Source organism: Trachemys scripta, chromosome 7, assembly GCF_013100865.1.
Source record: "Trachemys scripta elegans isolate TJP31775 chromosome 7, CAS_Tse_1.0, whole genome shotgun sequence".
Classification (NCBI taxonomy): domain Eukaryota; kingdom Metazoa; phylum Chordata; order Testudines; family Emydidae; genus Trachemys; species Trachemys scripta.
This window is the reverse complement of record NC_048304.1, coordinates 105592151-105615516: the sequence shown is the minus strand read 5'-3', so window position 1 is coordinate 105615516 and position 23366 is coordinate 105592151. Positions and strand designations below refer to the sequence as shown.

The 23366-nt window shown below is 40.9% G+C and overlaps 1 protein-coding gene across 2 annotated transcripts in view; it reads right to left on the bottom strand.

Moving 5' to 3' along the window:
* FAM53B (family with sequence similarity 53 member B) overlaps positions 1–7221 on the bottom strand; it is a 135354-nt gene extending 128133 nt beyond the window's left edge. Inside the window, exon 1 of one of the 2 annotated variants that reach the window (XM_034775235.1) lies at positions 6877–7221. The gene's annotated coding sequence lies outside the window, so the exon portion shown is untranslated. Of the gene's footprint in view, positions 1–6670; positions 6793–6876 lie in introns of those variants that run through there. The other variant, XM_034775234.1, reaches the window with a different exon arrangement.
* Positions 7222–23366: the final 16145 nt, after the last annotated feature.

Below are 23366 nucleotides of genomic sequence, written 5' to 3'. Positions count from 1 at the left end.
GGCTGAACTTCAAAATTTAATTCTTGCTTAGAAATTTTGTCTTTCTAAAGGTGGACAACCCATAAAAGTATGAAAAAAATCAAAACAGCCTCATGATCTGTTAGCTGGTTCACTGTACCGAAGCCATGTTCTGCATTACTGGCCTAAGCAAATAGCTAGGTCAGAGTTGGCTGGGCTCTGAATTTGTAGCATAACATTGTTATAAAACAATAAATTCCCTCATCATGTGTATATCATGCACATTACTGATATGCAAAATAAGAGAACAAAACGGAAGCTCTCGGGCATGATTCTGCTCTTCCTTACTCCAGTAAAAATCAGGAGTAACTCAATGGAAGGCAGTAAAACTTTTGCAAAACTGGTGTGAGAGGGAAATCAGCTCCAGCAACTTCAGTGAAGATATTCCTGATTCACACCAGTGTGAACCTGGTCAAAATCAGGTCCATGCTCCACATGACATATAATGAATTCTATCATTACAGAGGTGTCCAGAGCATATGGTAAGAGGGCCATAAAAGCAGGTAGGTAGATAGATGAATTAGATTTCTCTCTGAAATGTCATATCTGTCTCTCCTAGGCATTTCTAATACACACATCACTGTAGCATCTAGTCTAACAAACATGCTAGTAGGTCTGCATTCTGAATAGCACTAATTTTATAGGCCTGGAATTTGCACTCTGATAAAATTCCATTCATAATATTCATGGGGATAGTGTGCAAATCTGAATTTTCCTACATGCTAATGAAGAGCTCTAATATCTATTTGCAGCCATTCAGGTTCAGGTCTTGTTAGTGGCTGATACACTCACAATCTCACCAGAGTAGTATGGTGGAAAATTCCCTTCTCTTATGCTGATTAGTTTATATTTAGTTCTCCTGGGATCAGACACACAAGAGAGGCTGTTAGTAGGATATTTCTTAAACGGCTTTGCAAGGACCTCTGCAATGCAAAACACAGGTTCCTGGTGCAGATTGCCAAGCTTGCCTAGCCATTGTCCCCAGCAGAAGGAGAAGAGAGGGAAGCCTTAAAGAAATTAAACCCCATGGTGATATGATACGAAATTCTACAAAGTGTAACCTTTGAAATGCAAAGTCCTCCAGGGCCCTTCAAATATTTTTATTTCCCCTAATCGTTTCTTCCACACACTCTTCGCCCTCCCTTCCCTGTCAGGGAAAGAGGGGTAAAAAGCAACAACACAGGTCTCTGTTCCTAAAAAAGATGCCCTTAACTCTTCAGTTTCCACTGTACAAACATCTCCTAGCTCTTTCATGCTATTGTGGCTGTCCTCCTTCTCCATGGCACCAGAAGAAACAAGACCTTGTCCTCAGTGTTTTTTCACCCTAAGATACAGAGTTGCTTTGGATGCAGGCATTTTACAAGAACGATCATTTCCTCCCTCTCACAACATGCCAAGAGGATCTCAAACCCCTAGGCTGGTTCTGTTGGCTAAACCCTTTAAATACTAGTGAACAACTTTGGCAGTTCTCACTGCTTCCCCTATTTGGTCCAAATTCTGCCTTGATGTAGACTGATGGCAATCATGAAGCACTCAAATGAAGTTAATTTCACATCAGTGTGAAAGGTATGAATCAGAATCAGACCATTCAAATTGGTTTTGTTAGTTTGTTTTGTTTTTCTTTAACTGGGATTTTGTAGGAAAAACACAGAAAATATATTTCCTTTGTCCATTCTCAGAAATAGCTAAGGAGTGTCCTCGACAGAGTGAGGGAGAGAAACCCTGTAGAACTTTGGGACAAAGGAAAGGATGGAAGAAACAGCCTCAAAACATGTAGCAGCCTGTCACAAAATCAGAACTTGAACAGTAATATAAAATGGACACATTGTATAAAACACAGTTACACCTCTATTCATGCACTGGAAAATGCTTCTTTAAACCTGTTCTCACAAATCTATTGTAGATTGATTCTGGCAAAAGTTGTATGCCTTACTGTGCCATTTAAGTTGTTGAAATTGAATCACAACCTGTTATATTGAAAAAATACACTAAAATTGTACAAATAATTACATACATAATTGTAGTGGATTGTATAATATCAGAACCCTAGCCTAAATCAGTTCTGGATCTGAGTTGTACACTGCCTGCTCAGCCCATATTTACTGATTCTAAGCAATAGAGGGCAGTGGATCAGATATTGATTCATTTATACTAGGGATCAGGTTCAGAGCTGGGTCAGGACTATGATTCAGGTCTAGGTTCAGATTAGATAGTGCTGCATAACTGAGATTTTCTCACGAGCTATCTGCCTTATAAGATAGAAGTCTCGTGTAAGTTGTCCTCTGAAACCGGGCCTGTAACCAAACCAGAACCAGGAAATATAACCCTTCCTCTTTTAGATCTGACCTGGAAACAAAAAAATTGAATCTGAAAATTCAGAAACAAAAATTGCCTTCCCACTTTTGAAATGGAAAAGAGTGCAAGCAATTTCTGCTGCGGATCATCTCGTTCTGTGAATGTATGTAGCACAGTGCGTCTTCAGTAGCCATTCTAAAGCCAGTTTAATTTGGGGAGGGAAATTCTACCTCTGACGGTGAAAGAAAGAAAGAAACACTTGTATGGCAGATGTTTTTTTAAAAATGGCAGCTGTTTGAAGCATGTAGTAAATGGCACTTATCATGCACCTTTGACTGCCCCCACCTGCATTCTGCCCATTAATGCAGCTACATCAGGGCTACTTCTAACATTCCAAACCTCTGAGCAGCTTCAAACAGCCTTAACAGTGCTGCTTAAAGTGGTCTGAAAAAAAGGGAGTGTGGGGGGAGAATCTATCGGAATCTAGGAGCAGCATCTTTGGTAAGACAGTGCTTAAAGTGTGCCCTTCATCCACCTAGCTCAATTTGGGAGGCCGGGGGGCTGGGTCTGCGACCCCTTGCAAATTTTCTCTCTCTCACCTACATACACACTTCACACACTGTGCCTTTATTTTAATTTTTTTATGACAAAGAAATGTTTCCCTCTTTCTCTCCAAATGTGGAATATTCCTCCCAAAAATTACAGTGGGCTCAGGCCCCACATAGGTAAATATTAGAGCTGATCAAAGCATTCAGATTTTGAAAATTTTGACAACACTTTTCATAAAGAATTTGGTTTTTTGAGCAACCCAAAAATTTTCTACAGACATTCTATCTTAAATTTTCTGGTTTTTCAACCAGACTTAGTAAATATTTAGTCCTAGATCAGTTGCAGGTTGAAGGCACTCATTATCTTACAGGATTGGGCACTTTGTGAGTTGAGAACTATGACAGTGACACATTCTATACTCTAATACTCTGTGTATGGGTCAGAAATCATAGCTGTGCTGCTAGGAGAGGGACAGAGCTGAGCAGGCCAGGCCATGCAGATGCCATGTGCATCACTGCTGTTTAGAAAATGGCTCCTTCAAGAGAGGGATGAAGAATCTGGCTAAACGGTGATGGAACTAAATAGGATAGAAGAAGAAAATGTAAAGCCACTCAAAGTGTTCAGTATTTTTACAAAAATGGTTATTCCAAGATAATGTTACCTTTGCCATTTGCAAGTAGCTTTTAATTTGTCAGAATACACTCTTACTGTTGTTTGAGCATTTAAAAAGAAAACATCCACATCTGGTTTGAATCTCCAGCTGAAGCTGAGTTTATCAGCATGTTATATAACAAATTATTCCTACCTTTTTTTTATGTCACATTAGAGGGATTTTTAAGCAGATGGGTACATTTCCAAACTACAAATCCAGTTGAAGACTGCTAAAGATATATATGCTGGCTGCATGGAAAATGAATCCTTTGAACTACTCATTGTGCATGACCTTGCACTCTGTTACAAACGCCATATATATTATTTGATGTCAAGGAAATTAAATCTTTTAAGACTCCTGGGGAGAAAAGTCTTAAACAATTCAAAGAAAATGATAACCTCTCTGTAGGTATTTTGAACAATCCCATATAATTTAGTGGAGACATGTATCCTTGCTATAGTACGTTGTAGAATGGCTAAACTACTTCAGAGATTTGTAGAATAATTTCTACAGAACCCAATTAAATGTACGTAAAACCCAGATGTATTCAACTCCTTTGGACTTCTCTATAAAGGTAGTCAAATTGCTCTTCATTACTCTCTGTTGGACTGATTCACCTAATAATACTTAGATAAGCCCCTCATCCCTGGTATCAGGAAGTAAAATTCTACAATATGGCTACCAACAGGAAGAAATAATGTGAAGAAATGAGGGACTCGTTGAAGGGAAAAGTTGTAAATGGCTAAAGATGGCGCTGGCAAGTGCGTCAATGCAATACGTTCAGTCAAATTCTGTCCTGCTGTGCATTTAAGTCCTGGTACAGCTAGGTGGATCAGAGTTTTGTAGCTGGTGGTTTGAACTTTCAAGTTTCAGCTGTGCTAACCATTACTCCCAGTCTGGAAGGACAGTGGAATAAATTGATACATTCAGAAAAAAAATTACACAGGCAGAGCATACAAATACTAACACAAGAGAAACGGTTGTTCGCTACAGCCCAAACTCTTGAAGGGTAACTCCATCCCCAACCCTCATTGACTAGGCTATATAAATTTGTCTTGAATTTGTCCATTTTTCCTGCAACAAATGTACATTAAAGCACTTTATGGATGCCATTTTCTCAGCACATGCCAGCTTCACCATTATAGTTTGCTTGGTTCTATAGCTTGATACAGCTTCTCTATAACCAACTCACCACTAAAGTCTCCTGAACTCAGGGCAGTCTGTATGCACCGTACTGCTGGGAGTACAAATGAAAGCACAATCTTACATCATTTCAGCAAGGATATAATATACCCATGATCCAAAAAATGGGTAGGAATACAAATATGTCAAGTATCAGAGGGATAGCCGTGTTAGTCTGGATCTGTAAAAAGCAACAGAGAGTCCTGTGGCACCTTTAAGACTAACAGATGTATTGGAGCATAAGCTTTTGTTAGTCTTAAAGGTGCCACAGGACTCTCTGTTGCTTAATACAAATATGGAGACACACAGTTTGTTTCCATTCCCAACTTATTTTATGGTGGAAAAAGTGCACAGAGTATTAACACGTAATAACCCAGTCTCAAATCTTAGCTACACCAGGTTTGTCACAGAGTGTATTAGAATTAAGATGAAATCAGAGCCTATGACAAAATTGACAACAAATATAATAATTTCACAAGACTAGCTGTTACTTTTGTCAGCATTAGTAATGAGTTTTCACATACATGATTTTCTCGGCTAACAAGATCATATACCATATGGGCCAGTTAATGCTGCCGCCATCTATTTGCCTGCTTTAAGTAGGCTCAGCAAGAAATCAGTCTGCTATTACCAGTGAGTACAGCTATTAGCACATATGCAAGGAAGTCACATGGAACTATGCTATCATGTTTTAATGAGGAAAAGCTATTTGAATATCTCTCTCAGCATATAGAAAACATTTGTACTGGCCTTAAGACAACCCCAAAAAAGATAAGGGAGCAATAAATCCTAACATCATATTTGACAACAGCCAACCATAGCGCTAATTTGCTTTGAATATAGGAACGTATACACCGGCTTGTACAAAAGCATTGACACACATGCACCTAAAGTTAAAATGTACAGTTTACCAGTGGGTACCCTATAGTCAAAGAACATAATGTATATATAATGCTCAAGAGTATAGCCTGTAGGAGGCCGAATACCATTTATCATAGGGAGCTAAGAGCTGTTCTTTGTTCACCATCAAAGTACAGTATGTCTAAAATACACACTGAGGCATAAAGAACTAAGGAGCTGTATTTCAGCACAGCAGTGTGACGCCTGAGTGACAAGAGACACAATATCCAGTTAAAGTAGCTGCAGAAAATATTGCTGCTACAGTATTCAGTGGGCCCTACATACATATATAGAGCACTGTGGACAAATGTTATTCTGGAGTGGACTATAAAGCACTCAGGGACAACAGAACGCATGTCGGCTTTGCAAGCCTGTTTATGATCAGATTTACTTCTTTCTTTTAACCCTCAGAGAAAAGCCATCAAGCTTGGGGAATAAACTCCACTGGGACTGACAAATCAATGACGTATTACAAAAATGTGACTTTACAAGAACCTTTCAAGGACGGATCCTATCGCCATGTGCAAATGCAAAGCATGCAATTTTTAACCAGCACAAACAGAAGAGCAACAAATCCAACCACGGAGGGGTCCTAAACACGCTTCCAGTTGCAATCCCCACTGGCTAGCAGCAGCCACAGCTGTCCAAAAGTAATAAACCAAAACAAAACTGCGCGGCTCAGTATCCAGCTCTCTGGGCTAAACTGCAAAGTTCAATCAACAAAAGCGCCGTCTTGTAATAATGCCGAAACTTTGGGGAAAGCTGCCGCCCCCCTCCCTACCGCATCCCTCCTCTTCGCTCTGCCCTAACAACGGCTCTGTAATGACAGCCGAGAAAGATGAAGTTATAAACCGGATAAAAACGAATACCGCAGGATCAATCATCCGCTGGCTGGCTCGCTCGCTCTGCCTTTTTTCTGGATGCAAAGACCTGACTTTCAGCGGGACCCTGCTCCCTTGCTTGCTTCGTTTGGCTTCACCCGGGCACTTCCCTGTCCCATCCCTTCAGCTGCAGGCGAGCCAGTCAAGCACAAAGAGAAACAAACAAACAAATGATTAAATAAATAGCCTCCACCTCAAGCCATCAGGCCAGTCTCTCTTTCTTTCTCTCTCTCTCCCCAAGAAGAGAATAAAAGTGTCCCAGCTCTACTATTTTACACATTGCAACAATATCTGCTCAGGGCCAGACCACTGGCAGGGGGATGGGGAAAAGGGGAGAGGAGACAAGGCGAATGCCCAGCATGTCATTAAGAAAGCGACTCATCTGGCGGGATCTCTTACTCGGTCTCTTTGTATTAAGTCCCCATCCTCCAGCACCCGGCTGTTTTGCTCCTTGGTACGGTTGGCAGCATCCGTCTCCAGAAGGAGCCCGCAAGACTCCCCTGCTGGATCTGGAGTGCTTCGTACCGATCTGCTAACAGAGAGGAAATAGGCTTGTCACTTCCTGAACTGTTTTCAACTAGTCCCTTTAAAACGCACCAAAGGGCTGGGCTGCGCTGCTGCCCTCGCCGCCTCATCAAGGTTACATTTTATTGCAATTACAGGCTGTTCATCAGTTGGCGTCAACAGCATTGTGACTTCAGCGTGTTGTACAGCACAGACACTGTAGCTTTGGTGGCAGGGCTGGGAGCTGCTTTCAGTGTCAGATGCGGGGTGGCTTGTCAGTGTCTTCAGCCTGGCTTTGGCTAGAGGGCGTTCTGCAACTTACAGCCTCAGCTCCAGGGAGTCCGGTCGGGAAATGTGCTGCACTGAGGCATCCACCCACAAAGCCAGGCAGCATGTTCCGGGGTGCAAAACTGGGCCATCGACTTGCCTCGGCTTTCTTCAAGAGGGTGGTGGCTCATTGCATTACACCAAATGTGCTGCTCGGTTCGGATTTCCCAGGGCAGCCGCAGTCCCTGGCACCCATCAGTCAAAGTTCTTTTCAGGTTCCTTCAAGGAGGAGGGGGTCGGGGGGGGAGTTGTGGCTTTTCGGATCCGTGGTATTTGAGCATCCCTCCCCCCATCAGTTTAAAGTTCTGGGGAGCGGGGGTGTTTTTGTTAACCTGAAGCAGCGCTCATAATATGTTAGTGATGTTTTGCTGTTTGCTATTGTCCAGCAGAACATTTTAAGTAGCCCTATATAAGCTGTCTTTAGGTCAGGCATCCAGGCTTTATTTATAGTAAACAATTCCTAATTAGAATTATCTATGGATGAGTGAATTTATGTTTTCAGGCACATTTTCGAAATTGGCATTACTTGCTCTTCTGATCTATGTTGTGTTTGCTTTATACAAGGTAATGGAATCAACTTTACATTTTACAGAGGGGCTTTTAAAGTAAAAAGTTTATATTATGAAGCACAATCCTGTTTTATTTACTCTCTTTTATAATTTAAAACTCTCTGAACCATTACACTCTGATCACTTGTGTATTCATTATATTTACTAATGCAAACAGGCCAGACTTTTTATTTTGTCGCTTTTTTGACTGTTCATTGAGGTCTAATCAGTTAACCAGTGAAGCTTGTATCACAAGGTAAAATTAAAAAATTAAAGGCTTTGTCTGTACAATTAAGTCTTGGACTTGTGTGTGCTCGTACAATTTTAATACACCATCACCAACACATATTGGAATCTTTTTATTATTCTAGATCCATCATTCTCAGAGTATTAAGAGTTAACACTGATCTTATACTAAAGATGGGTCCCACTGATGATGCCAACAATTAGGAATAGCAAGTAATAGTAGGGAAATACCTGGGTCCACTCACTACTCCCACCAGATATTGCTGCAGGGTAATGAGATTAAGAAATTTGAGGCAACTTGATATAAACTGCTCCAGACCTTTGTTCTTTCAGTCTGCAGGATAGATGTAGTCTTTGTTATAGGAAATAGCTTTACTTATTATATTTTAAAAAATTAGTTAAAAAATAAAATAAAATCAAAAGGCAACCATATCATGCAGAAGTAAAACTAATAAATGATCAAGAATGCTGCAGAACGTACTAATACTGGTGTTCTTTAAATGTTCATTATCACCTGCAATTAAATGATTCATCTCAATCTTTGATTATTTTGAAGACTTCTGTTAACTTCCTAAATTTCCATTAGGAGGCTTAGAGTGACTCCTGCTGGCATACTCTGATCCCCTTGCAAACATTTGGCTCATCAGACCCATCCTAAATATGGTGCAGTGGGATACTATTTTTCTCCTTTGCACTGGAAAATTATTCAGGCCTTTGTTATTCCCTCTCCCCACTTTTTTTACTAAACAAAATATGTGAGTGAATTATGTGTTCCTGAAAGTGAGGCCACTGACGGAGAGTCCTGGCACGAGGAGCCTGGTAGCACCTTAAAGACTAACAGATTTATTTGGACATAAGCTTTCATGGGTAAAAAAAACCCATTTCTTCAAATGCATGGAGTGAAAATTACAGATGCAGGCATAAATATACTGACACATGAAGAGAAGGGAGTTACCTTCCTAATGGAGAATGAGTGTTGACAGGGCCAATTCAACCAGCGTGGATGTGGTCCACTCCCAATAATTGATGAGGAGATGTCAATACCAGACTGTCACTCTAGCGAGCTTTCCCATACCCCTTTTGCCAACATACCTCAGTCCTAACCCCTGCTAATATATCTCTGAATCTTCCTTGAGCAGAGACACTGACAATGCTGAATTATGTCGTGGTTTTTGACATGCACAAATGGGGACTAAGATAAGAGCATATCGCTCCTTTTAAAGGTTCAGAGCAATGGTCTACTGTGCAAGGAGGGCAGGGATTAGGCTGTGGGGAGGCTGTGCAAGGGACATGCATACCCTGTATAGTCCACTTGCAGAGTTGTGTACAGGGACAGGTGGACTTGTGGCAGAAGCAGATGATCTGCTACCACAGGAGTCTTCCAGTCAACAGGCCCACTAAGAGGTTGAGTTAAAGGGCCTGGAGTAATCTCTGTGAGGCAGCACAGAAGAATTCTCACCAAGTAAGGGTAGCAGAATCTTGCCCATAGCAAATAAATGACCAGGATTTCACCTCTGGACCATCTCAGAAATATGCCACATGACATTAATACCCTGGAATGAGGATTCCAAAAAGAGAAGAAAATCTGAACGAACACTCAGAATCCCCATGGATTGGGGGTTAAGAACACTGGTTTTCCCCCTCCTTTCCCTCCATTTTTCCTCTCATTCAGTGTTTCCTTCCAGGAAGTGGTCATTGCTCAAATCCAAAGGTAGAAACACATCAGATGAAGGCAGGAGCAGAGGTTTAGAGAGGCTCAAGGATATGTCTGCTAAGATTGCTGCTTAAAATCCATCCCCAAAATACATGTTTTAACAGTAATATTTCCGCTGGTAAAAAGTGGATTGCATCTAGCATATAGTTGGATTTCTTCCTGGGATAGAATGCAATTAAATAGTTAAGATGCATATTATGCATGAGTAACTAGGCTACATACAACAATTAAAAGAAGATGTAGGAACCATTACAAAATATACATAGAATATACTCATAAACCATGGACATGTAGATGCAAATACCACAGATATCAGTAAGGAGCGAACCCCGAGACATTTGGCATCTAAAGCATAGGGCCTATGCCTCTTGAGCTAGAGAAGAAGGTGGCTATTATCATTGCTAGGTCCAATGCCAAGAGGGATAGATGATCACACACACTAAGGGTATGTCTACACTTCGAGAAAAGGTGTGATAGTTCACATGTTCTTAGCATGAGCTTAAGTGTTCTGCTGAATTGGGGATCAATCTAGTGTACTAAACAAACACCAAGAAAGAATATTAATTTAGTATAACAGAAGGGGGTAACTAACTACAAGTAATAGGGTGAAATTAAGAAAGGGAAACTTAGGCTGGATATCTGGGAAATTTCCCTGACAGGTAAACTCTTACAGGAAGTGGTGAAAGCTCCATTGCTTGGAACATTTAAAATGAGACAGGACAAAACATTATTAAAGTGCTTTACTAACAGGAAGAAGGGCTGAATGATCTGGCAGATCTTTTGCCATCCAGTTCCTCAACCTGAGTTAAACTGGAGGCTTTTCTGATCACATATGCAGCCTAGAAACATTAAAAATAAAACATTCTCAAACCCCTTTTCCAGAACATGGGGATCAAATTTTTAAGACATGTTTTTATACTTTCCCAATTGAACAGATAAGTAACAAAAGTTTACAGGGTAACTTATCCGCAGCCTCTGTAAAGCAATTTCACTTTCCCATAACCTGACTGAAAGTTGCATTCTGTTTATTTTCATACCTCCATCCAAAAAATAGCCCTTGTTTACCACCAGTCCCTCTATGCTTCAAGACAGGTGTGTTGTCTGTGTAGTGCTATCAGTCTAGGTGAACATGACCCTTTTGCTTAGGTATAAAAAGATGCTTTCACGGGGACAGTATTTAACAATCTATTTAAATAGTATGATTTAAATTTAGGGATTAGCCATTTTAGATCTGTTTGAAAAGGATTAAAACAGAGTCCCAGTTTTGATGGACTATATAACAGTTCTTTGTTAAAGGGAAAGAAGAAAGGAAGAGCCCGTTGAGACTAGCTGCCACAGGCTGTAGATTTGTTTGGCCAAATTCTGTGCTGACTTAGGCTGTAGACATTGGAATAGCATTAAGTCAGCACAAAATATGACTCCCCATGTTTACCTTCCAGAACTAGCTTCCAGAACTATGACCACAATATAACTAGAAAGAGTCCACAAAGGTCCATAACTGTCTGTTTACCAGAGGCCTACCCCTTCCAACTGTTTTCCCTGTAAGAACTTCTAGCTCAAGAATTGCCTTTCCTCTTGTGGGTTCTAGGACTAGCTGCTCCAAGAAGCAGTCATTTAAGGTGTCAAGAAACTTTATCTCTGCATCCCATCCTGAGGTGACATGTACCCAGTCAATATGGGGATAGTTGAAATCCCCCATTATTATTGAGTTTTTTATTTTTACAGCCTCTCTAATCTCCCTGAGCATTTCACAGTCACTATCACCCTCCTGGTCAGGCGGTAACTGACCACCTGACCAGGATGGTGATAGTGACTGTGAAATGCTCTGGGAGATTAGAGAGGCTGTAAAAATAAAAAACTCAATAATAATGGGGGATTTCAACTATCCCCATATTGACTGGGTACATGTCACCTCAGGATAGGATGCAGAGATAAAGTTTCTTGACACCTTAAATGACTGCTTCTTGGAGCAGCTAGTCCTGGAACCCACAAGACGAAAGGCAATTCTTGAGCTAGAAGTTCTTACAGGGAAAACGGTTGGAAGGGGTAGGCCTCTGGTAAACAAACAGTTATGGACCTTTGTGGACTCTTTCTAGTTATATTGTGGTCATAGTTTTTATAGCTCTTAGCTAAAGTACAGTGATAAATACCATAGATAGATGCGATTTTCTTTACTTGCTGTTGCCCAATATTTTGCTAGTAAATTACAGTCCTGTGGCTTTGTAAAATTCATAATAGTGTTTCCACCCATGCAGAGCCAATGCAATGTTATTTTGTCACACCGATCATTTACGCTGTATTTGCCATCTATAGTCATTTCAGAAGAAATGTTATTTTTTTATACCTACATCTTATCTATGACTGTAGTATCTGAGCACTTGCTAATGTTTATGTCCCAACCCCACCATCAGATGAGGAAGTATCTCCTTTTTCCAGAGGGGAAATTGAGGCACCATGCAATTAGGTGATTTGTCCAAGTTAAGACACAGAAGCTCTGTGACAGAGCCAGGAACTGAACCCCAATCTCAGGTATCAAAAATTTAGGATCAAATCCTGGCTCCATTTAAGTCAATGGGAGTCTATGCCCCAGTACTGGGGTGCTGGAACACTTTGTATAGTAGGGGTGCTGAGAGCCATTGAACTGTAAACCCTGTATATGATGGAAACCACTTCAAGCCTGGGGGTGCAGCAGCACCCCCAGCACCCATAGTTCAAGCACCTATGCCCAAGTCGGATAAATATGGACACCTACATCAGATCCCACCCCCAGTGTGAGAAGCGATTCTAAAATGGAAAGTATCCAAATGGCATGAAGCACAGGTATCCTTGCAAAATGTGTCCTATCTTAACTACTGTAATTCTAGTGTAAATCCACAAGATGATCAACATGTTCTGCCTCACAAAACCAATCTGGATCAAGGAGCTAATCTCACTCTATCTGATTTAGATGCTGCTGAGCACAGAGGGTTGTAGCTAGTGGTGCTGCTTTTATGACAGTCAACACATGAAATATCCTATCTTAATTATGGAATTTGCTAGTTCTCTGATGGAAAACAGGTTTTTAGGATTTTTGCTATCATAGAATCCATGCTACATGCAGCATGGATTTTCACTTCACAGGCAAGTATCTGTTGAGAAATGTTAGCCATTTTTTAAAGGACAAGATTTACCCCAAATAGAAAACAAATCACATAAACAATCTTAAATCCACCAAGGGCAATCTTAAATTGCTCTATGCCTGGTTTGCATCTGTTAGAAACTTTTGGCCTAATTTTCTCAACTGTCATTACAGATATTATTAGTATTTTGCAACATTCTACTTGCTCTCTTGACTAAAAGTCCGATCCAAAGAACATTTAAGTCAATAGGAATCTGGTTTAGATTTTGAGATCCTTGTGGTAGGGATCAAGACCCAGACCTGGGTCTCTGATTACAAGGTTCAGCATGTTTCTCCTTTTTAGACTCTAGCTGTTCCAAGAAACACACCTGGCACAGTAGGGTCCTTAGAAATGAACCCTTCTTTTAACTCATCTTTTCTTGATCAAGGTTTTAGAACGGCTGGTGGCTTATCAAGCTGTTGTATGTATCAAAATTTCTAGTCTCTATGTTGCAAGTAAAAGGTAATAGTTCACAGAGTCCTAGCAACATTTTACATTGCTTAAGAAATGCGGATTCTTCCAGTCTCATCTCTGCTTGACATCTGACACTCTTAGTGAATGCTCAAGATTGTGAAAAAATTGTGTTGAAACTGATTTCTGCTCTCTCACTAGTGTTTATGAGCTCTAACTTTCCAGCAGTGAATTGCACACTCACTATTATTCAGCATTTATATGTTACTTTGGGGCTACATCATTTTTCTGCATGACGACCTTGAATTAAATTTCTAGTAACCTAGAAAACTGTTGATCAGAAGGGCACAAATTCCAAGCCATCCCATGCTATTACTTAGCTAATCAAGCAAGGGGTTGACATTTCCTTTAGTTACATTATAGAACACATGCTGATGATCACTTCTTCCCCTCAACTTGAGGCCACTTCATCTCAAATCCCCCCACACCCACTCAATGCCCTACAGATCCATTAATGCTTCCCCACTTAACTATCCTCAAGGCCTAGATCATGGTGAACATACTTCCAGCCAAGCAGTATAACACAGGTGTCCTTTCAGAGTCCATCAGTATCCTCTTGATTTAGCCAAAGGGGATAGAATTGGGCACTATAATCCTACTGTCTCCTTATCCAAGCCAAGAGAGTAAGAAATGGGAATGCAAAGCACTGCCTGAAGACTGATTTATTTTCCCTTGTCTTTCAGTATATTTTATGGAAGATCATTTGATATGTTAAAGTACTTAAACACCTTATAAAACTGTTATTGAGGTAGCAAAGGGTGTTCTTTGCTTTGTTGCATGCCAAGATTAAGAAAGCAATTTCAGTGCAAAAGCACTAGAAATTAATGCTGCATGTTTCTAATTACTATATTTACAGTTTCTCTGTAACTCTAGATAACATGAATTTGACAGTCCTGTACTAAGTACCCTAGAAAAGACAGATAGATAGATAGATAATTTTCCTTGCAATGACCACAGTACTGTTTATATGCATATTTTCAGGATGAGGACATAAGTAAAATATCAGTATCACTGATGAAGAGAAGCAAGCTTATACTTAAGGTACTGGAAAAACTATTCAAGAATTCACCCTTATGTAAAAATGATTCCCATGAAGCTGCCAAGGTCTGTATCAGCCCTTGTTCCTGGCTGCATAAGCTGCAGTTTGATCTTGTACACTTGGTTTAAAAACAACATGTTCTAAAAAAGTGGTTGTGGCAAATTGCTATAACTTGCCCGTCCAGGCCTCCAGTCCCTTTGGATCTGCAGATGTCCCTTCCTCATTCAGAAAAGTGGCCTGGCTTGTACCAAAAATCTATGATGCATTATAATGTTTTTGAGGCATATTAGACACAAGACATTTTTCTCTTCCAATAAGACATGCATTCCTTCTTTTTTAATGTTTAAACTCAAGGACAATTCAAACTCTTATTTCACTGCAAGTAGTATTAATTAATAAAACCATCGTAACGGCCCTAGTAACTCAAGTATGTAACTGTTTTACGTAGCCACATACATATTTATACACTAACACAAAAAGCTAGACTGGATAGAAAAAGTACATACATTTCAGCAACTGTTTTGCCTCTGAACGTTCAGCAGGCCTAGTGGATTTTTTGTCAGTCAGAACTCCCTTCTGAACCTGTCAATGTGGCACTTTAATTGGTCAGAGGAGCTTCTTGTTAAGAGTCCCAAGGCACTATCTCCCCTGCTAGCGCTCAGAGAACTAGAGCACAGAACTTAAACCTACACGAGAGATGTGCCCTGGGAACCAAAACCTAGGTCTCCTGCAGGACAGTACAGATCACATGCACTAGGCTGGGATGTCAGACCTGTCTTTGTGATAGCACTGCTTCAATATAGCAAACCCATTTGGAAGCCAACAACAATTCTAACTTTCATCAAGGCAGCACTCAAAGGTCAACCATTTAAATATACTTATTACAGTTAAACAATGGGCATTATATTCATTTCATTACTAAGCTAAGCATGTTATTGGTTATTTATATTATAGCAGTGCCTTGACGCCCAACTATGATAAGGGCCACGCTGTTTAAATATAGGACGAGACAATTCTCGCTGTGAAGAGCTTACAACGTAAGGCTATGTCTTCCCTGCCAATCAGGTGGTTTTTACAGTGAGATAGCTAATGTACAGTAGCTATCTCACTGTAACATCCTAGTAGAGACAAGGCACCTGTCTTTTTTACCACATGATAGTTAGGTAAGGTCAGCATGTATTCACCCCAGCTGTGATTGACCTCGCTTATCTACCTTGTAATGAAACTACAGGTGCCTAGTCTTTACTAAGATTTTACTGTGAGAGAGCTAATGCACATTCATTATCCTGTGGTAAAAACACACCTTTTTTAACAGTGACGACAAGCAGACAGGACAAAGGGTGAGATGAGGAACGTAGGCACAGAGAAATCAAGTGACTTAGTCAATGCAGGTGAGTGGCAGAGCTGCAAACAGAACCCTGATCTCTTGAGTTCCAACCCAGTGCTCTTCCCACTGGACAGTATTGCCTCTCACTTTCTAATGATGATACATCAGTCTCTGTGATCATTACATGGTGACTACTTTAACTTCACAAAAGGTTGTGACTGTATGGAGCTGAAATTTTGATGAATAATCTACCACTCCCCCAACAAAGTAGAAACTAAAGCTGCAGCTTTCAAAAATATTCTGTACAACTTCTTTGGTCTCTGGTATAACTACAATGTTGTTCACTGGCTTTCTTTGGCTATTTTTAATGATGGGCATTTTGCTGTACTGTTTCTAAATCCTAGAAGCTCAGGCAATGTGTAGTTGAGATTCTAGTACCAACCTTTACACTGCTCTTGTTTTTCTATCTTTGTCCCACCCAACTACCACATTAAGGCAAAGATATTTTCCATTGATTTCTACCATTGTGTGACCCCTGTAACATTTCCATTGCTGGGAAAATGCATTAGCATATCTGAGGGAACAGGAGGCTGCTGATGGAAGGTAGAAACTTAAGAGACTTGGGTGTCTTTGACCCAGCAGAATGCTGTGAGGGAGAGCCACTTCCCCCTCCCCAGCACAAGGCATGGCAGTACTAATCCTGGAGCCCCCTTTGTCACTGTATACAATAGCAACTGCAGGAGACAGGCACCTCTTTGCTCAAAAGGAAGCCAGGAATGATGGGAAATGCCAGAGGCTCAGGGGCTGTATGTGGGAGGGGTAACTGACAGTTTCACCCCATAGTATGGCTATAGCTAAAAGCAAAGGTCCAAGGGGAGAGCCTGACAGTGAGGATTCCACCAATACCTATACCGTCTGTGGTGGGGTGTGTGTATGTGACAATGCTTGCGGTATGGGCACGGGTGGCTGATGATTGAGGCAGGTGAGAGCACAGCTAAGTGGGGATGTGATTTTTTTTTTCTAAAAGTCATAAATAATCTGCAATCTTTGGGAAATAGCAGTACAAAATTCACAACCTCCATCTCACCTTACATTAGCAAGTGCACTGGGCGTGCTAAAAGGCCCAGGACTCCTTAAAAAGCAAAGTGAGTTAAGATCAGGTGAAGAGAAACTTACAGAATTATCCAAACTTCTCAGATAAGTTATAGATGCACATGGAGGACAGATCATCCCTAGATCTTGGGAAAAAATGGTCCTACATGCTAGTTAGGATCCGCTTATAACAAGTTTGATGGGTTTAGATCAGAGTGATTTTGATTGGACACTTTCTCTTTAACTAAAAAATACTCAATTGTCTGAGTGTCAAACTTCTAAAAAATATTCACTTCTTGGCAGAGACTGTGCATGAGAAATGTTTGGAAGACAGCAGCCTTTAAAATCCCTAAATACGGTGTGACTTTTGATAAAACCACGAGAGCTGGCAACTCTGGATTTACAGAAATTCTCATAATCTTAATTTTGGAATCAATCTAGTGAGTCCCTAATACCCTTGTTCAGATACAAACCAAGCACAATGCAAACAGTTGCAGTTTTAATCTGGGGCCCTCAGTAATAACCTGAAGAACATTCTCCTAAAGGAACAGAAAGGATGTAATTACATGCTTACTCATTTCTGGCCCTCTATGGAGCAGCAACAGCCAATGAGCTATAATTCTATTAGTTTTATGATGTAATCCAATATCTTCTAAAAACCCAGACCCTCCGAAATGATTTCACTTTAGTCTGGCCAGATGCTGAAAGCTAAAAAACCAAATATTAATTCCTTAACCTCTAAGCCTCTCCACAAACATTACACCAAAACCCAGCAGCATATAATCGCCTTTGAAAGTGATAGTTCCTGCTCACTAAGTGACAATTACCATCATGTAAACATATCCCCTTATTTATAAAGAACAGTATGGTTACAAATAGGTGGAAGTCAGAAACTAAGGGAGCCTTCATTTCAAATTTCCTGGCGTTTGTTAGTTTATCTCATGACCTTTCTTGTATTATATTTCCTTATTTTTTAAAAAAACCTGTGTGACATTGAAGATAGGGAAATACTTATTTCATAGAATCTTAGAATATCAGAGTTGGAAGGGGCCTCAGGAGGTCATCTAGTCCAACCCCCTGCTCAAAGCAACTAAATCATCCCAGCCAGGGCTTTGTCAAGCCTGACCTTAAAAACCTCTAAGGAAGGAGATTCCACCACCTCCCTAGGTAACCCATTCCAGTGCTTCACCACCCTCCTAGTGAAAAAGTTTTCCTAATATCCAACCTAAACCTCTCCAACTGCAACTTGAGACCATTACTCCTTGTTCTTTCATCAGGTACCACTGAGAACAGCCTAGATCCATCCTCTTTGGAACCCCCTTTCAGGTAGTTGAAAGCAGCTATCAAATCCCCCCTCAATCTTCTCTTCTGCAGACTAAACAATCCCAGTTCCCTCAGCCTCGCCTCATAAATCATGTATTACAGCCCCCTAATCATTTTTGTTGCCCTCCGCTGGACTCTTTCCAATTTTTCCACATCCTTCTTGTAGTGTGGAGCCCAAAACTGGACACAGTACTCCAGGTGAGGCCTCACCAATGTAAAATAGAGGGGAATGATCACATCCCTCAATCTGCTGGCAATGCCCCTACTTATACAGCCCAAAATGCCGTTAGCCTTCTTGGAAACAAAGGCACACTGTTGACTCATATCCAGGGCCGGCTCCAGGCACCAGCTTGTCAAGCAGGTGCTTGAGGCGGCCACTCCGGAGAGGGGCGGCACGTCCAGCTATTCGGCGGCAATTCGGCGGACGGTCCCTTACTCCGGCTCGGAGCGAAGGACCTCCTGCCGAATTGCCGCCGCAGATCGCGGCTTTTTTTTTTTTTTTTGGTGGCTGCTTGGGGCAGCCAAAACCCTGGAGCCAGCCCTGCTCATATCCAGCTTCTCGTCCACTGTAACCCCTAGGTCCTTTTCTGCAGTGTTTCAACTAAGTGTTTTGTTGTGAAGAAGAGGGGGATTTTTATTTACCAAGAATCGTTTTGGGGAACATATTTACCCAGTGGCTCTAAAAGAGTCCCATGTGTAGAAATGCCTCAAGAGTTGTTCTCTTAAATACATACTTATTTAATTTACACCTCTACCTCGATATAACGCGATCCAATATAACACGAATTCGAATATAAAGTGGTAAAGCAGTGCTCGGGGGGGGGAGGGGTTGCGCACTTCAGCGGATCAAAGCAAGTTCGATATAACGAGGTTTCACCTACAACATGGTAAGATTTTTGGCTCCTGGGGACAGTGTTATATTGGGGTAGAGGTGTATTTATAAAAAATAATCAGGCCCCTCTGCCCCCCATTAGTAGAACAGGGAAGGCATGAACTAAATAGAAAGAAGTGACTGCACTGATCTGCGATAGGAGAATGCCTATCAAATTGAAAAAGTAAGATTTACAAGATGGTAATTAGGCTTGCACTTTTGTGTGTCTCTTAATCCTGGGCCCCGAGGAAGAGCGAGGAGCAGATCTTGAATACGGTGGAAATGAAAATGTTAAGATGAATGCTTGGCATTACAAGGGTGGACCATGTTCGGAGCAAACGAATTAGGGGAAGTGTGAAGGTGTTACCAATTATAAAAAAGCTGAAGGAATCCAGGCTTAGATGGTGTGGGCATGTGAAAAGAAGAATATATAGTAAACAGGGTGTTAAACTTAGACGTAGAGATTAAAAGAAGGGTTGGAAGACCCCAAAACTAGATGGATGGATGTCATACAAAAGAATTTGATTTAGCTATGGAGTTTCCAAAGAACTGCTTCAAGACAGACTGGAATGGAAAAGAAGAACTCAAAATGCCAACCCCACATAGGTGGGACTAAGGGTCAATGAAGAATTAGGCCCTCATCCAAATTCTGGCACCTTGATAGTTTACTTTCCCAGTGCAATTTAAATGCCAGGGCCTGGTTTTCTCAATGTAAAATACATACAGGACCGCAGATAAAACAAGCCCCACAACAAACCTCTCCAAGCCTTAATGCACTGCTACCTCAAATGCCTAGATCATACCACCTTTGCACCAGGCCCTGAAGGTTTAACTGCTCAAGAGGACTGGGAGGGAAATAAATTCCAAATCTGTGGATCCCTCATGGAGAATATCCTGCTCACAGCCCACTTGTTTGTATACAGCATGATCCAAAGCTCATTGACTTCAATGGGAGCCTTTACATTGGCTTCAGCTGGCTTTAGATTAGGCCCATTGGGCCTGATGCAAAGCCTTCTGGAGTCAATAGGAGAACTTCCATTGACTTCAGTGGGCTTTGTATCAGAAACCCTTCCCTGCTTCCCCTTCTGGTGAACCGCCTACCCCAACAGCAGTCCTGCCGTGATATCCAACCAGACTTCGGTTCCACAGGCAAAGTCTGAGGTCTAATCCTTTATCGGTTCATGGGTGGTGATTAGCCACAAACCTCACATTCAACAGTGATCACATAACATACCTGTGGCAACTACAGCAATTGTTTACCTGGCAAAGTAACAGGAGGAAAGTATTTAATGTATCTTTAGCTTCTTTTAATATGGGTCAGCAGCTGGAAACAAGGAAGAGATCCAGCACTGTGTGACCAGCCAAGACCCCGTGAACTAGTAAATGCACATGTTGAGAACCACTGCTCCAAAGCATGTCTCAACCTCCCTTTTAAAAAGTTGGTTTTCCATTGATGAGAGTAAATGTTAGTAGGCTTTAACTTGGTAAGGAAATGTAGAGCACAGCATATGACCCAGACACAGAGAATGTCTCTGAGAAGTCATCTCCATAGCCATTTAGTCAAGAAAAAATTCAAGCTGATGAAGTTTATATTAAAGACATATTGGAAACCTCCAGTTTTAAAAAAAACAAATATTAAAACAAATCAGGTTTCTGACAGAGCATCCTTCAAACAGGTTCTCTTTTTTTCTTTTTAGAAAAAATCCTCTTTAAACCCAGTTTAGATAGGTTTTTCTGCTCCCGTTTATGATTAGAAGAGTCTTTTGGGCATGCCCAAGAGCAGGAGAACTTGATACTAGATGGAGGAACCACTCTGATAGATTTATTACCTGTGTTGACATACTGGCCCCTTCTAGAATTAAAATCCATTAATCAACCCCACCAAACCTGCTTGGGCCACCCCATTTCTTCCACCACTTCCTGTCGAATGATTCTTCCTTTTTAGTTTTACTGCTCTTGTTACTGATAAACGCCTTCTTGCAGAGCCTGAGGAACAGCATGCAGGTAAGGGCCATCCCAGAGTAATGCACGAGACAAGGAAACACAACTGACAATCAATTAAACATTGAAACTGACTATACACAGAGTGCTTACAGATGCAGAAAGCAAGCAACCTGGGCGCGGGGGGGAGGGAGGAAGAGGGAGAGGGAGGGAATGCCTCTCTACACACTTCCAGTTACGGTAACCTTTTGGGGGTGGAGGGGGAGTTAATTGTAACAATACTAGGTACAACATTTGCAAATGGAAAGATTATTTTCAAGTTGACGGTGCTCCTTGAACAGGTGTTTGCATCTCCTCTGCACTACCAAACCCCTCCCCACCCCTTTCCCTTTCAAGGAGAGCGGGTGGGGGGAGATGTTTGAAGGCAGCGTATAGCACCTATGCAGGCCTTGTTGCCGATCGAGCTATACTGCTGAGGAGAGCTGGGAGGGAATACTGCAGTGAGTCACAGGGCCCTAGATTTTCCTACAAAGATCCATGGGTTTGGGGAGCTGATCCACCTCTTTCCCACACCATGGAAACCATCCAGAAGAAACTTTCTCACACAGTGGACAATAGGGCCCATAGAAAATCTTCAAACCAGTGTTAAGATGAGACGTTATAACCTTTACTGTTAAAAGCTTTGCTGAAAAAATAAAATAAAATGTCAGAGGATTGATCCAATTTCAGTTCTATCACCAATTTTGCCTGAAATTATTTGTAAAAATTCTTCAAGTCAAGCTTTGAATAAATAGTTGGAGAGACTTTATATTTTTATATAATCTGCATGGATAAAAATATAAATCAGTCATTTTAAAAAACAAAACAAAATAATAACAGGCCTAAGCCATGCAAGTCTTATGGACTGAGAAATTACGGTTAAATTCCTGTTAGTTGATTAAAGGAATTTCCTGTAGTTTGCGATCATAGTTGATTTATTTTGATGCTTTTAAACCCTATATCACTCCTAGATTAGCAAAGATTACAGATGGGAATAAAACAGAAGCCTCATATCCAAACACCCCATAATGGTGTATGTGTCAGTTAAAATCTGCTTGTGTTGGACCACCTGATCCCAAATTTATTACAAAAATCCAGACCCACATTTTAAGGCTTGGGAACATCTCTTCAGAGATGTATTGTTATCTCATCAATATATCCAAGGTATGAACTGATGATGGGCAACTCTTACATGCACTGCTAGTCCTATCTGCTGCTGGAAACCTTTAGATGGGATGTAGTAAATACTACCCCACAGGCTATTCAAAAGGTAACATTACCACATCTAACTTTTTTTTTTTTTTTTTTTTTTTTTACTTTGAACATAGGTAAGGATACTAGGCTGCTTAAGCATACAAATAAATCTATCTGTTTGAGACCAAAACCTGCTCTCTACTTCTGTTGGGTCATTTTTCAATGGAACTAGCACAGTTCCACTGTGCAAGGAGGTGCGGAATTCGGCAATTCCACACTAGGGGCTGGTTAAGGATGGAGGATCTCCTACTGTACAGCTCTTCTGGTCCTTATTTCTTGCAGAGGGGGAGCACTAGACCAGCAGAGGGGAAGGGAGGATTCCCTGCACCCAACCAACCTGCTCAGACTGAGAACTAGGAAAGCATTTCCCTGATGAGCAAACATGACATTCTTCTTCTATGAGAACAAATGCCTATTAGGAATTGTTGGATGCTTGAAATGTCATGTTTACTGCCATCTGAAAATGTGCGTGGAACAAGTCATAAAAGGAAGAGAAATATTTCTTTCCTTTCTCTCCAGGCAGCTATATCATTATTCCACAAATATAAAATAATAAACGAATAAATGAACATGAGTTAAAAAAAATAAATATAATCAGTCATGGGTTATTAGGCTGGGGATGTGGGGTTTTGCCGTCTCTGTTTGGGTATTATGCAACTAAAATGCCATACAAAATTCACTGGAGAAGGAGATGTTCATTACTGGCCCTTCCCAACACATTAGCATACAATTCATTAATATTGAAATAGGTAAGCATATCTGCTATTGATAGGCTGTAATAACACCCAACAGCATCTTTAAGTATTTAATTGGATCGATGGTACTGATTTACTGATGGTACAGTATTAGTGAGCATATATTAGAGATTCAGGGAGGGATTTTTAAAAGCACTCAATGTTATCCTAACGCTGCTCCCACTGAAGTCAATGGACTTTGGTGGAAGTAGAAGTAGGTCAATTCTGAGCACTTATGAAAATCCCACCCTAAAGCACTACATTATAATGTCTTGCGAGTGCTACAATCTTTACACTCATT